Consider the following 15,885-nt stretch of genomic DNA (forward strand, 5'->3'; position numbering starts at 1 on the left):
CGACAGTGATTAATATTTTGCCCAGCGTTGGGGGAGGCGAAGCCAGAGGGTAGGTTGGCAACACCGCTGTCTAGTATTGGGGTTGAAAATGGTGCTGGGTTTGTAAGGCAACACTCTAGGCTTACAGATGAAACAAATGTCACAACGAAAATGGCAGGGGAAGAGATTCCAGCAGGTCAGGGCAGAGTGGGGCTACTGTAGGAATTAGCGTGGGGCTAGGAGGCTGTGGTCCAGGTAAGCCAGGTCTGGGTGGTGAGGCCCTGTGCAGAGAGGGTGCCTGGGATTTGGGGTCATTTGTGTAAAATTCCGTGTGCATAAAAAGAACCTATATACCAGGACCCGAAACTAGGGGCGCGGTGTGCCGGTTGGGGCTGGCTACACGGGGAGGCGGGGCTTATTTGAGAAACTGCCCAGGATTAGGAAGGAGGATTCAGAGACAGAGGGACCAGTCTATCCATTGCCACTCCCTGGCCTCCGCAGCATCCTCACGCCCCCCCCCCCCCCCCCCCCCCCCCCCGAGCTGTCCCACCACCTTGCTGGTTCAGAGCAGAGCTGCGAAGAGTTCATGAAAGGGGAGTGAGCAGGGAATAAATAAGCCCACAGGTGAATGTCACTGCACTACATCCTTCTAACACTTCTTAGGTTTGGACTCCTTAAATCCACTGGGGTCACAGTGTATTCTTCTGTAATCTGTTAGATCATTAAGCAAAACTTGAACAGAAAGGAAACTTCCACCTCCTTTTTAGATGAGAGAATGGGCCAGGCAAAGTCAAGACTCTTGTCCATCCTATTTTGAATTGTAAGTAAAATGTGAGGTCTTAAGTAATTATCCTCAGTGCTGCATCACAATACTGCTGGCTTCTCAGGGACAGCTGCTTTCTCTCTCCCTCCCTCTCTCTCTCTCTCTCTCCCTCTCTCTCTCTCTCTCTCTCTCTCTCTCTCTCAAAGCAAAAGAACAGAACATCACTGAACATCTTGGAACTGCATCGCCCAATTTCTGGGACAGGATGCAGAACCAATGGGCACATCTTTATTTCTCCCTCCAATATGTATTCTTGTGTATTAATCTCCTTCCCATTTCCTGAAGTGTCTTCCAGCAAACGATGACAAACACAATATAAACACCACTTGCGGAAGAGATGGTCTTTTGTTAGTTCTTAGAAAGGCCTGAATTTCCTTCCAGGCTCATGGGAACCAGCCAATGTTTGGGAGTGAAGCAAATAGATCAGAACAGTAAACACCAGGCTTTAGAAATACGTTATGCTTCTAATGGTAAAATAATTATAAGCAAGGGCCTTAAAGCAGGCTGTCGTGTACCCCTAGGAAGAATTGTACCATTACAGCTTTATGCTAGATTAAGATTGGAGTTTTAAATGATTTAATTGTGTCTCTCTTGAAGTGGGACTGCTTTATCTCTCGAGACAGGGAGAAAATAATATTTCATTTCGTATTTATACTATTTCTTTTTCCCAAGGAGCTGTTTGGATTTCAGAACTGATTTCTCATGCAGAAGAGATATGGAAATGTCAGGAAATTAGGCAGAGTTCCGTTTTAGCGATCGCCACTCGCGGGGATGTAGTCAGCCACAGCCCCCAGAGTTTCGGGTTCTGGTACACAGGTTCTTATTATGCAAATAGAATTTTACACAAACGATCCCAAATCCCAGGTTATTCATTTCTCAATTGTTTATCGCTCACTTTTAAGCAAGAATTGGGTTCAAAAGCATCCTGGTTATAGATGGCACATACAACTCCTGCTACCCGCATCCCCCTTTCTGCCCGAGTGACTGTGTTGATGCCACTTGAAATTACCACCCATTAGGATTTATTTTTGCAAACCGACATGCCTCAGCCCAGATACGGCAGATCATTAGCAGGTGCAAATGGAGGCTGGGGAGACGAGTACCCTCCAGCACCTGTCACTTCACTCTGACTGTTGCCTGGTCTGATAAAACAGAAAGAGCAAGCAAGGGGGTGGAGCACTTCTCCCAGTGGACACTGAGCTCCCAGAAAATGAGGCAGTGCGCTGGGCTGAGGCAGTCGGATCTCACCAGAGAGACGGGGATAAATGTATGTCTCTCCAGTCACTCAAGAAAATGATTCCAGCGGGTGGCAGGAGTCCAGGGGACAAAGAAGGGTGAAGCCACAATGGGAACGACCGTCTGAGGCATGGCGGTGGAGAGGTGGGAGAGACACTGACAGTCAACCAATTACTACAAAGACATCAAAGGCGCTGGCTGTGCACCTGGCACTGAGTTTTCTAATCTCTGGCAGAATGAAAGGCTGGCCCAGTGTGCGCTGGCAGGTGGATGCAGGTGGTACACGTGGGCATCTTCTGGGCCTTTACTGATCTGTCCTCTCCCAGCTCTGCACTGCGAGAGCCACCCTGCAGGTCAGAGAGGTTGGACCTCCTGGAAGATTTTCACCCTCCCTGGAGGCCTTTCCCTTCCCTGGGAGAGCTCTCCCTCCACCCAGCTGTGCCTACATCCCCTCTCAGTGGGCCAGGGAGCCTGGGACCCCTTCCCCCACCCCTCCACTCAACAACAAACTAAGACCCTCCCAGGGTGCCTGGGAAGGAAGCCACTGCTTAATGAGAAACAAGTGAGAAACAACAACCTATTAACAACTGCCATTTGATAGTTAGTAATTGATGCCAGAGACATGTAAAAGGTACCCTGGTGACTTTGTTAAAACAAAGTAAATGGGTGGCAGTCCATGGAGGTAAATTTATTCCTTTGACATAGCATACTTTTCAGGATGACCAGTTATCCTGGTTAGCCCCTGGCCAAACCGGGATGGTTGGTCACCCTATTTCTATTTAATATCAGAGTACTTAGTTTCGGATCGTGTAAGATATACTACTAAGTTTTTCAGACCTGGATAGCAAAAATCTAACAGGTGATTCATTCTGTTAGCTTTATCTCCAGAAATGCAAGTATTAAGAAAACCTCCTATGGATCAGCCTAGCAGGTAGACCCCAATGGCCCTGGAGTTGGGTTACAGAGACTTGAAGCTTGACCTCACCAGCCCCAGACTGTATGAACTCGGGCAAGTTGTCCCTCCCTCCCCCTGTGCTGTGGTTGCTTTATCTATAAAGTGGAGACAATAGAACATATCTCAGGGGGTTGTTATCTGAATTAAATGAGCCAATACATGTGTGATGCTGTGATTTAGAATAAGAAATAGTTTTTTAGTCTTCATCCTGTCTCTGGTACAGAGATCCTAAAATCTATGGAATTTCTTGTGATGAGAGCAATGAAGGTGTCATTTGTTATGTGAATGAGGCACAGTTTGGAGGAGCCTAAGGATGGAGGGTGGTCACCTGTGGGACCAACCTGTGATTAGAAGGTTGGAACTTTCAACCCCAACTCAAAAGGGGCTGGAGGCTGAGTTCAGGCACCAATGGCCAAAGCGTTAATCAATCATGCCTGTATAATGAAGCCTCCATAAAAACTCCAGAGGACGGGCTCGCAGAGCTTGGTGAACAGGGGGAGTTGCAGGAGTGGTGCGCCCAGAGAGGGAGTGGGGGCTCCGCACCTCTTCCCCTTCCCTTGCCCTCTGAGTCTTCCATCTGGCTGTTACCGAGTTACATCCTTTTATGATAAACTGGTGTTTTAGTCAGTAAAATGGTTCTCTGGGTTCTTTGAGCTGCTCTAGCCAATTAATCAGTCCCAAAGAGGCGTTTGTAGGAACCGCTGACTTCCAGCCAGCCGGTCGGGGCACAGGTGGCAGCCTGGGCCTGTGACTGGCGTCTGAAGTGGGGGTGGTCTTGCGGGACTGAGCCCATAGCCTGTGAAACCGTCTCCCAGGCAGGTAGGGTCAGAGCTGAGTTGAACTGAAGGATGCCCAGCTGGTGCTGGGAGAATTGCTTGCTTGTTGGTGGCATGGGGAACCCCCCCATGCATATCCCCCATGGTGCAGAATTGGGTGCAGAACTCTTAACGTGCAAGAGGGTTAGAACAGCCCTGGCACCCGGTGAGGACTTAATATGTCTCAGTTATCATCTCTCTTGTCACCAGCCTCGAATTACTGCCGAGTACAAGGGTTAAAATAAACATCCCATCCCTCCCATCAGCCTTAATCTTCAGACACTTCCCTCTTGAAGTATCTTTGGAGGGCTACCCAAAGTCTACCTTTAGCATAGGTATCACCTAGAAGCTTGTTAGAAATGCAGATTTTCAGGTTCTAACCCAGACCTAATTAATCAAAACATCTGGGGGCAAAACCCAGGTACCTTTCCTGGACACCCTTTCACTCTTTTATCTTTTTGGGGCTTGCTATCCCATCCCAATCGTGGTGGAATGCTGGAACGGAGATGAGGACGCCACCTTCAGAGGAGTCACCCTTCTGGTCTGTCTGGTTTGTGGGTCGTGATCTCAGGGTTTCACCTAAGCCACCTAAGAGGGTGAAGTAACTTGGCTCTGTTGAAGCCTGGAAATAAAAACGTCCTTGAGAAGCATTATGAAATTTCTGTTACTGGAACGTGGATTAAAAAGGCTTGCTGGGGTGAGCCACTAAATCTTTACAAATGTTTAGGATAAAGCACAAATGAGAAAAACATGTTCAGCGAGGCTTTTTTGATTTTGGCTAAACTGTGTTCTTAATTCTCTTCTACTGAAATGTGTTATGATCAGAAAGAATGACCTCGGGCCGGGTGGCGAGACCATTGTCCTTCCGTACTTGGGGTGACTTCTCCTCCAGGCGCCGTGTTCTCTGTTTCTCTCTGATTCTGTCTCAGTTTCTCTCTCCCACCCCCATCGCTCATGACACAGAAAGTCAGTATTTGGGGTTCGCTCATTCAGTAATGTTACAGTGACAGTCACAAACACAGTCTTCTGGGTCTCTGGCAAGCTTTTCAGATGGATGTAGAAACTTGGGTGGGCTCAGGTTTTTAGTGATTAAGACAGCTGCAAAGAAACTGATTGAAAATGGCAATGAGAAAAAAGTAAATTGTAGGGTACAAAACTAGACCTCTATGATTTTGTAGTATTTTTGAGTAAAATTATTTTGGAAGTATAATATACATGCAGAAAATTATACAATCATAATCATTATGTAAGTCATAAATATGCTCAGTGATTTTCACCGAATGAATCGCATGTAATCTCTTCCTAGATCAAGAAACAATACTGCCAGCCCCGTGGAAGCCCTGTTTGGGTCTTCTTTCATCATTACTTTTACCCCTAAAAGTAACCGCTATCAAGACTCTAATCAGCAGCAGTTTTATCTGGAGGTATAAGGAGGCATCTTTTTGTGAACAAGTTCTCTCAGGCAAAATTGTGTTTGTGAAATGTATTCGCGTAAATTGCACGTGGCGACACACATTCTGTTGATCTGGAGCAGAAACGGGCAGACTACAGCCCACCCCAGCCTGTCCTTGTATGGCCCAGCAGCTAAGAATGGCTTTTATGTTTGTAAAGAGTTGTAAAATGGAATAAAATAAAATAACAAAATTATGCAGCAGAGACAATATGTGGCCTGTAAAAGCTAAAATATTTCCTCAGGAACCCTTGACAGCCTAAATTTGATGTAGAGAATTGCACTGTGTGAATAGACCACAATATAGTGGTTTTTTTTTTTTTTTCCTACTGCCAGGGGATATTTAGGTTGTTTTCACATTTTAGCCAACATGAGGATCACTGCTATAAACATCCTCGCATATGCATTTTGGTATCTTTGTACACACAGCCCTGTCAGGGATATACCCAGAGGTGGAAATACAGGCGCATAAGACATGATGATAGTCAGTGTTAGTGAATGTTTACTGACAACAGCTGTACGCACTCTCCAGCAGCGACTGGGAACTCCAGTTGCCTCACATCCTTGCCAATACTTGGTGTTGTCTTTTTAATTTTTATCAGTATGGTATATGTGTAGGGATATCTCCTTGCAATTTGGGTTTGTATTCATTTGATGCCTCGTGATGTAATCACTTCTTCCTGTGTGAACATTTGCATATTCCTTTTGTGGTGTAGTTGCTCGTGTGTTTTGTCCAAGGTGTGTCTATATTTTCCTTATTGATTGGTAAGCGTATCAAATGATTTGTTAGATAGGAGTTGCAAATACTTTATTCTACTCAGTGATTTGTACCTAAACTCCCTAATGGTATCCTTTGATGACCAGAAATTCTTAATTTTAACATAGTCTAATTTACCAGTTTTCACTTATGGTCAGTGCTTTTTATATCCTTTTTAAGAAATCTTCACCTATGCTTAAGTCATACTGATGTTCTCCCGTGTTTTCTTCTGGAAGTGATGTTGTTTACTTTTCACATTTAGATCTGCAATTCATCCAGAGTAGGTTTCTTTGTATGGTGTGAGGTGGATGTCAAGATTCATTTTTGTCCTCTGTAGTATCCAGTTGGTCCAGCACTGCTTTGGGGAAAAAAATGATTATTTTTCCACGGTAGTACAGGGTCACCTTTGTCATAAATCAGTTACAGTGTATGTACAGGTCTGGTTCTGGACTCACTAACGTGTTCCATAGGATTTCATCTATGGTTGAGTGAGAACTTCAGCTTTCTTCCTTAAGATTGTCTTGCTACTTTTTGGCCCTTTCCATTCCTATTTAAATTTATTGAATTGAGGAGGAAAAATGAGATTTTTACAGTATAAAGAGTGACTGTGATCAATCTCTTCATTTATTTAGGTCTCCTTTAATTTCTCTGTATGTTATGTTGTAATTTTCAGTGCAGAGGTATTACAGTTGACCTTTGAACAACACGGGTTTGAACTGCACAAGTTCACTGATATGAGGATTTTTTTTCAGTAGTAAATACTACAGTACTACATGATCTGGGGTTGGTTGAACCCTCTGATGCAGGACCACAGATTTGGAAAAAACGCTGATACAGAGGAATAACTATACATTATATGCAGATTTTCCACTGTGCAGGGGGTTAGTCCCCTTAACCCTGCGTTGTTCAAGGCGTCGACTGTATATAACTTTAATTAAATCTGTCTCTAGTTAATGACATTTGTTGATGCCATTTAAAGGTTATCTTAAAATTTCATTCTGCAGTTTGTTCCTGATATATAAAAGTATCAGTGATTGGTGTATGTTGGCCCTGGATTCAGTAGTCTTGTTAAATTCATTATTAATCCTAACAGTTTGTAGAGGTTTTTGGCTTTTCTACATACACAGACATGTTGCTGTGAATAATAACATTTTTATTATTTTCTTTCAATTCTTGTCATTTTTCTTGTTGAATGGCCATATTATTACAGTATGATATTCAGTAGAATCAGCGATATTGAGCATCCTTGTTTCATTCCTGATCGCAGGGGGAAATCTTTCACTATTTCACCATTAAGTTTGTTATAGAATTTTTGTAAATACCCCTGTCATATTAAGGAAATTCCTTTATTTCTAGTTTGCTATTTTTTAATTAATTATATAGATGTTGAATTTGGTCAAATGCTTTTTATAAATTTGTTCAAATAATAACAGTTTTTCACATCTACTCCGATCATTGGTGAATTACACTGAATGATTTTTTTCAGTCATTGCTAAAAGAAACCCAACCTCTTTGTGATCCATTACATGCTTCATAAATTGCAGAATACAATTTGCTAAAAATTTTTTTAGGGTTTCACATCATAATGGAGATTGAAAATTTTTTTGTATTGTCTTATTTTGTCTGATTTTGGTATCAAAGATATGCTGGCCTCATAGAACAAGTTGGGAAGTATTTCTTTTTTAAAAACCTGTTTTCTAGAGGAGTTTGTGTAAGACTGGTATTATTTCTTCCTTAATGGTTAGAAGTATTTACCAGTGAATACATAAGGACCTTAAGATTTCTTTGTAGGAAAACTTTTTATTTAAATTTCAAAACAAGATTTTTTTGAGATGCAATTGACAGACCAAAAAACTACATGGATTTAAGTGAATCATCAGATAAGTTAGAATATACATACTCATGAAACAGTCACCAAACACCACAATTAAGATAATGGAAATATCCATTGTTTTGAAAAAATTTCTTGAACTCCTTTACATTACCTGCCTCCTGGCTTTCCCTGTGCCCTCTCAACAAATGATCAGCTTTAGGTCACTTTAGATTATTTACATTTTCTCAAATTTTATAGAAGTAAATCACACGGTCTCTTCTCTTTTTTGTCTGTCTTCTTTTACTCAGCATCATTATTTTGGGATTCATCCATATTGTGCCATGTATTAATTCACCTTTTTAAGCTGAGCAGTGTTCCATTATATGGACATAATACAATGTATTTAACCAGTCACCTACTGATGTCCACTTAAGTTGTGTCCTGTTTGGGGCTATTACAAATAAAACTGCTATAATATCTGGATACAAGTTTTGGTGTGGTCATACATTTTCTCTTTTCTATCTAGCAGTGAAATGGCTAGATCACATGGTGGGTATCTCTTTAGCCTTTAAAAAATCTGCCAAATTGTTTCCCAAAGTACTTGTGCCATTTTACATTCCCATCATCAGCATATGAGAGTCGCAGTTGCACCCCACCCTCTCCAACACTTAGCATTGTTGGACATTTACATTTTAAACCTTCTAATCTATGTGTAGTGGTATCTCATTGTGGTTTTAATTGCATTTCCCTGATAATTAATAACATTGTGCATCTTCTGTGTGCTTATATGCCCTCTGTGTATCATCTTTGGTGATGTGTCTGTTTAAATCTCTTGTCTATTTCATACAGGGCTGTTTGTTTCATGGTTATGGTTATGATAAATATCGTTATGATAAATTCTTTCACATTTTGTATACCTGGAAATGTCTTAATTTTTGTTGAGTAAAGAATTCTGCATTGACAGATTTTTCTTTCAGATTTTGCTTCACTGTCTTCTAATTTTCATTGTTTCCACCAAGAAATCTGCTGTTGGTTTTGTCTCATTTCCTTTGTATATAATTTGTGTCTTTTATCTGGAAGCTTTCATGATTTTTTTTTTCTTTTCACTGGTTTTAAGCAATTTGATCATGATATGGCTAATTAACAAACAGTCATTTGTTTTGTTGCTATTATTGTCCAGAGGTTGTTAGAATTTTGCCCAGAGTTTACAGTTTTCATCAGTGGGAGGGTGAATCCAACACAGGCTACTCCACCATTACTGGAAACAGAATTTCTTATCATGAAGTTCCAAATATCTACTAATTTCCACTCCAATTTCTTCTTTGACTAATAAGTTAGTTAGAAATTTATATAATTTCCAAACATTTGGAGATTTTTTTAGTTATCTTTTGTTACTGCTTTATGGCTTAATTTCACTGATAGGTAACACAGAAATTTCACTGTTTGCTTTACGGACCAGAATATGTTCAATGTAGGAAAATATTCAATATGCATTTGAAAAGGATGGGTATTCTGTCATTTTTGGATGCAGTGTTCTATATGGAACAATCAGGTCAAATGAATTAATCATGTTGTTCAGGTCTTTGATGGTCTTACTGAATTTCTTGTCAGCTCATTCTGTCTTCTAATGAGAGATGTGCATTAAGATGTCCTAAGAGGAGACTGTGGATTTGTTTATTTCTCCTTTTAGTTCTATCAAGTTTTGTTTTATGTATTTTGTAACTAGGTAATTAAATGCATACAAATTTATAATTTTTGCATATTTCTTGGAGCTTTTATTATTATGAAAGCCCCTTGTTATCCCTAGTGATGGCTCTTGCTTTAAAGTCTACCTTGACAGTTTACTAGTAATTGGTAGGTTTGCACAGCTACACCAGCTTTCTTCTGCCTTGTACTTGTAGGATGCGTTTTTCTTTACCCTTTAATTTTCAACATTTTTGTTCTGTCCTTATATTAAAATGGGTCTCTTGTTAGCTGCATATGGTTGGGGTCTTTTTTTAAAAAAACCCATTCTATTACTAATGTGCTTGGATAGTTGCCATCCTACCTGTTTTATCGATCTTTCATCTATCCTTTTTAAAAAACTTCTTCCAGATAATTAAAAGTATTTTACTGTTCCACAGTTTACCTCTATTTACTTTTAGTTGTGTATTCCTGTACTGTTCTTTACATGGCTACCTTAAAGACTACACTGGCTGTGCTTTTTACTTATTAAGGTTCCATATAAATTAGTTATTTTGCCACTTTTCAGTCTAGGGCTTTTAACTCTCTGTACTCATTGTCTGCTTTTTGTCTTGTAGTTGTCATGAACGTTAATCGTACATACAGGCAGACCTCAGAGATAGCTCGGGATTGGTTCCAGACCGCTGCAATAAAGCGAATAATGCAGTAAAGGGAGTCACGTGAATTTTTTATTTCCCAGCACATATAAAAGTTATATTTACACTCTATTGTAGTCTATTCAGTGTGCAAGAGCATTGTGTCTTAAAAAAGTACATACCTTAATTTAAAAATACTTTATTGCTAAAAAATGCCAAGCATCTTCAGAACCTTAAGTAAGTGGAAATGTTGCAGAAAAACGTGTTACAGCTCAGTGTTAGAGCTCAGTTGTGACAGCAACCTGGATCTGGGCAAGAGTCCAAGCAGCACTTGGAAAGTTGGAGAACTCAGGTTTATTGTGCGGGCGGGCCCAGAGGAGTTAAAACTCCAAGTTCTGGACCCCGTCGGTAGGTTTACACAGGCTTTTATAGGCTGCCAGTTTACACTTTGCAAGATCTTATGCAAATAAGGTGTAACAAAAGTTGACTAATTAGGAACAAGCTTTGTAGAAATGGACCAATCAGGAGGGAGAGAAATAACCAATTAGGAGTGAGCTCCATGCAAATGAAGTACTACCAATGAACCAATCAGAAGTGCAGGAAATAATCAATCAGGAGTGTGCTCAGGGAACCAATAGAATTTTAGGGGTAAGTTCCACTTTCCTAGAAGTAAGCCCTTTCAGAGGCAAAAAGTGAGATAGAGCTGCTGGGCCAGGGAACCGATGGTGCCGGCAGGAGAGTAGTGGCCCTGCCTGAGGGTCCTGCCGGTCTTTTTTATGGGGCTTCCCACCTCAGTAGTAACATCAAACATCACTGACCCCAGATCACAACAACAAATATAAAAATAGTGAGAAAGTTTGAAATAGTGTGAGAATTATCAAAATGTGACACAGAGACATAAAGTGAGCAGAAGCTGTCAGAGAAATGGTGCTAATAGACTTGTTTGATGCAGGGTTGCCACAAACCTTCAATTTGTTGAAAAAAAAAACAAAAAAAAACCAAACCAGTATCTGTGAAGCACAATGAAATGAGATATGCCTGCACATTTTAAATCACGTGAGCTCTTGTTGTGGTTGGTAGTTTTTCTCCTTTCGTCTTTATTCCTTTCCGCATTTCATTCTGGGATCATTGTCCTTCTGCCTGAAAAGCCCAGTTTAGTATTTCTTGTGTGAGGACCCCTGGTGACAAATTCTCTGTTGGTCCAAAAACATTTTTATTCTTTCCTTAATTTTTTAAAGAATATATTTTCCAAGTATGAAATTCCAGTTTAGAAACTACTTCCTTCCAATACCTAAAGATATCTTTCCATCGTTTTCTGGCTTCTGAAGTTTCTGTTCAGGAGTCAGGTATTAGCCTCGGGGCCCATTGCACGTCTGAAAGCGCTGTGACTGTTTTTTTGACTGCTTTTTAATATTTTCCCTTTGTCTTACATTTCTTCACTTTTACTATGAAGTATGTAGATATACTTTTTTTTTTAGGTTATTTATACTGCTTGAAGGTCAGAATCATTCCTGAATTTCTGGCATGATGCCTTTGGTCAATTTTGAAAAACTGTCAGACATTATCTTTTTTAAAAATTTTTTTACTTAAGTACAGTCAGTTACAGTGGGTTGATTTCTGGTGTACAGCACAATGTCCCAGCCATGCATATACACACATACAGTCGTATTCATTTTCTTTTTCATTAAAGGTTGTTACAAGATATTGAATATAGTTCCCTGTGCTGTACAGAAGAAACTTGCTTTTTAAAATCTATTTTTATATATAGTGGCTAACATTGCAAATCTCAAACTCCCAAATTTATCCCTTCCCACCCTTTTTCCCTGGTAACCCTAAGATTGTTTACTATGTCTGCAAGTCTGTTTCTGTTTTATAGATGAGTTCATGAGTGTTCTTTTCTTTCCTTTTTTTTTTTTTTAAGATTCCATATATAAGTGATATCATATGGTATTTTTCTTTCTTTTTCTGGCTTATTTCACTTAGAATGATGATCTCTAGGTCTACCTGTGTTGCTGCAAGTGGCATTCTTTTATTTTTTATGGCTGAGTAGTATTCTGTTGTATAAATATACCACAGCTTCCTTATCTCTTTACATACGGTCCCAATCTCTCTATCTTTTCCTTCTAAAATTCGGGATGCCCATATTTAGGATCTTTCCATCACAATTCTATATGTTCTTAATGCTTTTCAGGGGGCATTTTCCGTCCATTGTTTTCTCATTGTGTCACTGTATGTTTTCTACTGACCTATCTACCTTCGAACGTACTAGTCCTCTCCAGTTGTTTTCAATCTGCTAAACCTAATTATTACATTCTTCTGAAATTTCAGTTATATTTTTTATTGATGTACAGTTGCTGTACAATATTATGTAAGTTACAGGTGTGTAATATAGTGAGTCACAATTTCTAAAGGTTATAATCCATTTACAGTTATAAAATATTGACTATATTCCCTGTGTTGTACAATACATACTTGTAGCTTATTTGTTTTATACCCAATCATTAATACCTCTTAATCCCCTCCCCCTATATTGCCCCTCCTTCTTCCCTCTCCTGGCTGGTAACCACTAGTTTGTTCTCTGTATCTGTGAGTCTGCTTCTGTTTTGTTATGTGCAATAGTTTGTTGTATTTTTTAGATTACACATATAAGTGATATCATACAGTATTTGTCTTTCTCTGACTTGTTTCACTTAGCATAATACCCTCCAAGTCCATTTATGTTGCTGCAAATGGCAAAATTTCATTCTTTTTTATGGCTGACTAGTATTTAATTGTGTGTGTGTGTGTCTGTGTGTGAGTGTGAGTGTACCACATCTTCTTTATCCATTCATCTGTTGATGGACACTTGAGTTGCTTCTGTATCTTGGCAATTGTAAACAATACTGCTATGAACATTGGGGTGCAGGTATCCTTTCAAATTAGTGGCTTTGGGGTTTTTTGGATAAATACCGCAAAGTGGAATTTCTGGGTCATATGGTGGTTCTGTTTTTTGTTTTTTGAGAGACCTCCATACTGTTTTCTTTTTTTTTTTTTTACAGTGGCTACACCAATTTATCTTCCCACCAACAGTGTACAAGGGTTCCGTTTTCTCCACATCCTTGCCAATATTTGTTATTTGTGTTCTTTTTGAGGATAGGCATTCTGACAGGTGTAAGGTGACATCTCATTGTGGTTTTGATTTGCATTTCCCTGATGACTGGTGATGTCCAGCATCTTTGCTTGTATGTGTTGGCCATCTACATTTCCTCTTTGGAAAAATGTCTGTTTAGTTCTTCTGCCCATTTTAAAATCAGGTTGTTTGTTTTTTTGATGTCGAGTTGCATGAGCTGTTAATGTACGTTGTGTATTAGTCCCTTATTGGTCATACCATCTGCAAATATTTTCTCGCATTCAGTAGGTTGTCTTTTCATTTTGTCCATGGTTCTCCTTTGCTGTGCAAAAGCGTTTAAGTTTAACTAGGTCCCATTTGTTTATTTTTGTTTTTATTTCCGATACTTTGGGAGATGGATCCAAAAAAAAACATTGCTGTGATTTACGTCAAAGAGTTTTCTGCCTAAAATTTCAGTTATATTTTAATTTCTAGAATTTCCCTTTACTATATTAGAGTTTTCTATAGAAATTCTTCGTCCTGTCATTTGCTCTTACAGACACATTGATCCTGTGTGTGAATGTGTCTAATAACTGAAACATCTCGATCACTTTTGTGTCTATTTTTATGACCGATTTTTCTCTTGACCCTCTTTTATGTATACTTGGTATTTTTAATTAAATGTCAAACATTATTTTTCTTCCTTCCGAGAGGACTAACACTATCCTCTGCTAGATAGCTCAAACACGGACAGTTTACCTTAATCCTTGGTTCAAAGCTATGTTACAGCCTTTGTAAGACTGAGTCCATCTCTAATTCAAACCTACATTTAGTACGTCCTCCAGACTCTCAGCTGAGAACATAGGTGTTAGAGCTTGGAGGGTACCGGACTCACATTTTTATCTCCCCAGATACACAAGACCACTAAAACTTCAGCAATATTTTCCAGCCGTTTTTTCCCCAGAGGTTTCTGAGCCTTTTGTGTTGCCCAAATTAAGAATCAGGAAGTGCATCCAGGGAAAAACTGCTCTGGGTGTCAGGCTCACTCTCCTGGACTTCCCTTCCCTTTGATTCCTGGGCCCTTTAAGTCTTGGCTACCTTGGCAATCCCAAACTCCTATTTCCCTTTTCCATCCCTGTGAGATTTTCGGAAGCTCTTCTGACTTATCAGATGCTTGCTCGCCTTCCTCTGCCCAGTTAAACCTTCCCCTCCCTGTGTCAGGAATCAGCAGATGTCCCACGAGGAAGAGTAGGATGGAAATGGTGGAGTTCTCCTCAATGGGTTTCCCTTTTCTTTAGGACTCTGGCCCCTTGAGGGCTGGTGCTTGCCCCAGCCTCTCTCCAAAGCCCTCAAACAAATTTACTTTTATTTACTTTTCTCCTTGTTTTCAGTGGAAGCATCCATCAACTACACATCACTCCATCAGAGCCTCAAGAGAGCTACTCTGTAGGATCTCAGTAAAAAAACAAGTTTGAATTGTGAGCCTTCAGATGCCTAAGACGATGTGTTCTTTTTTATTTGCCTACAGTTGTTCACATTTGCTGGCACTCTTGTTCAGGGCTGTTCTCAGGATAGTATTTTTTGTTGTGCTTACTGTAATGAATTAAGTGATGGTGGTGGGGGTAATGCCAGTGATCGTGTCTATGGAAGGAGACAGTTTTGAGATACTAAATCCCCCAGCAGTTCCACATTTTGCTTGTATCCATTTTTACAAGTAGTTTTCTGAGTCCCCTTGTGAGTCTCTGGCTCTGGTGCTCCAAAAGCCTAGGCCTTCAGGGCAAGTTAGAGAAGTGTGACATCTCAACAAAATTCTTGAAAGAAACAGAGTGAAGAGAGTAGAGGTCCCCCTGCTCAAGAACAAGGATGTCATTCCCCAGAGGTGGTGGTGATGGAAAGAGAGTGATGGGAGACAGCCTTGGGGACACAGATGCTGCTGGCATCCTGCCCCCATCCCCTGGCCCCAACCAACCACCTTAGAATATGCCCACCCGGCTTCCAACTGCCAAGACCGGCACATCCATGCCTGAGGGTTTTCTCTGGCCTCCAGGTCTCCTTTTGCCTTCCTCTGTGACAGACTGCAAGTATCCTATCAGCAAGCTAGTGCCTCCAGAAAGCAGCTTCCAACCGATGACAGATAGGAGTCAGTGTGCAAATGCTCCAGTCCCCACCCCCGAGTTGTGAGTTCCACAAGGGTTCCTGTGTCGTTTCCCCAGAAGGCGGAGTTCCAGTTGGACACTGTGGCTTGTTAATACCCGCTCTGGGCTGCTTTCCCTTCCCTGTCTCTCTCCCCAACCCCTCACTAGTGGTTTCTTCATCTTCCAAAGAAATGATTTGTGCTCGAATCCTTGTCTCAAGAATCTACTTCTGGATGACTTGAACTAAGACCTGGCTTAGATTAGCACAGATGCGCCGGGACCTGGCCCCCGGACAGGAACTGGAGGAGATAACGAGACTCCAGGGATGAAAGGCTGAGGATTCATGAGGGCTTTGGGCCGGGGGCCGTGGTCAGCCTCCCAGACCGTCTGTGGGAGGAGTGTTAAATTAAAAAGAATTTGTTACCCCAGTGAGTGTTCTGTTTCCCAGCTGGGTAGGTCGTGGTAAACCACATCTTGAAAATAAGTGAATGACTCACCAGCTAAAAAACAAGTGCT

This window comes from Camelus ferus, chromosome 28 (genome assembly GCF_009834535.1).
Source record: "Camelus ferus isolate YT-003-E chromosome 28, BCGSAC_Cfer_1.0, whole genome shotgun sequence".
NCBI lineage: Eukaryota > Metazoa > Chordata > Mammalia > Artiodactyla > Camelidae > Camelus > Camelus ferus.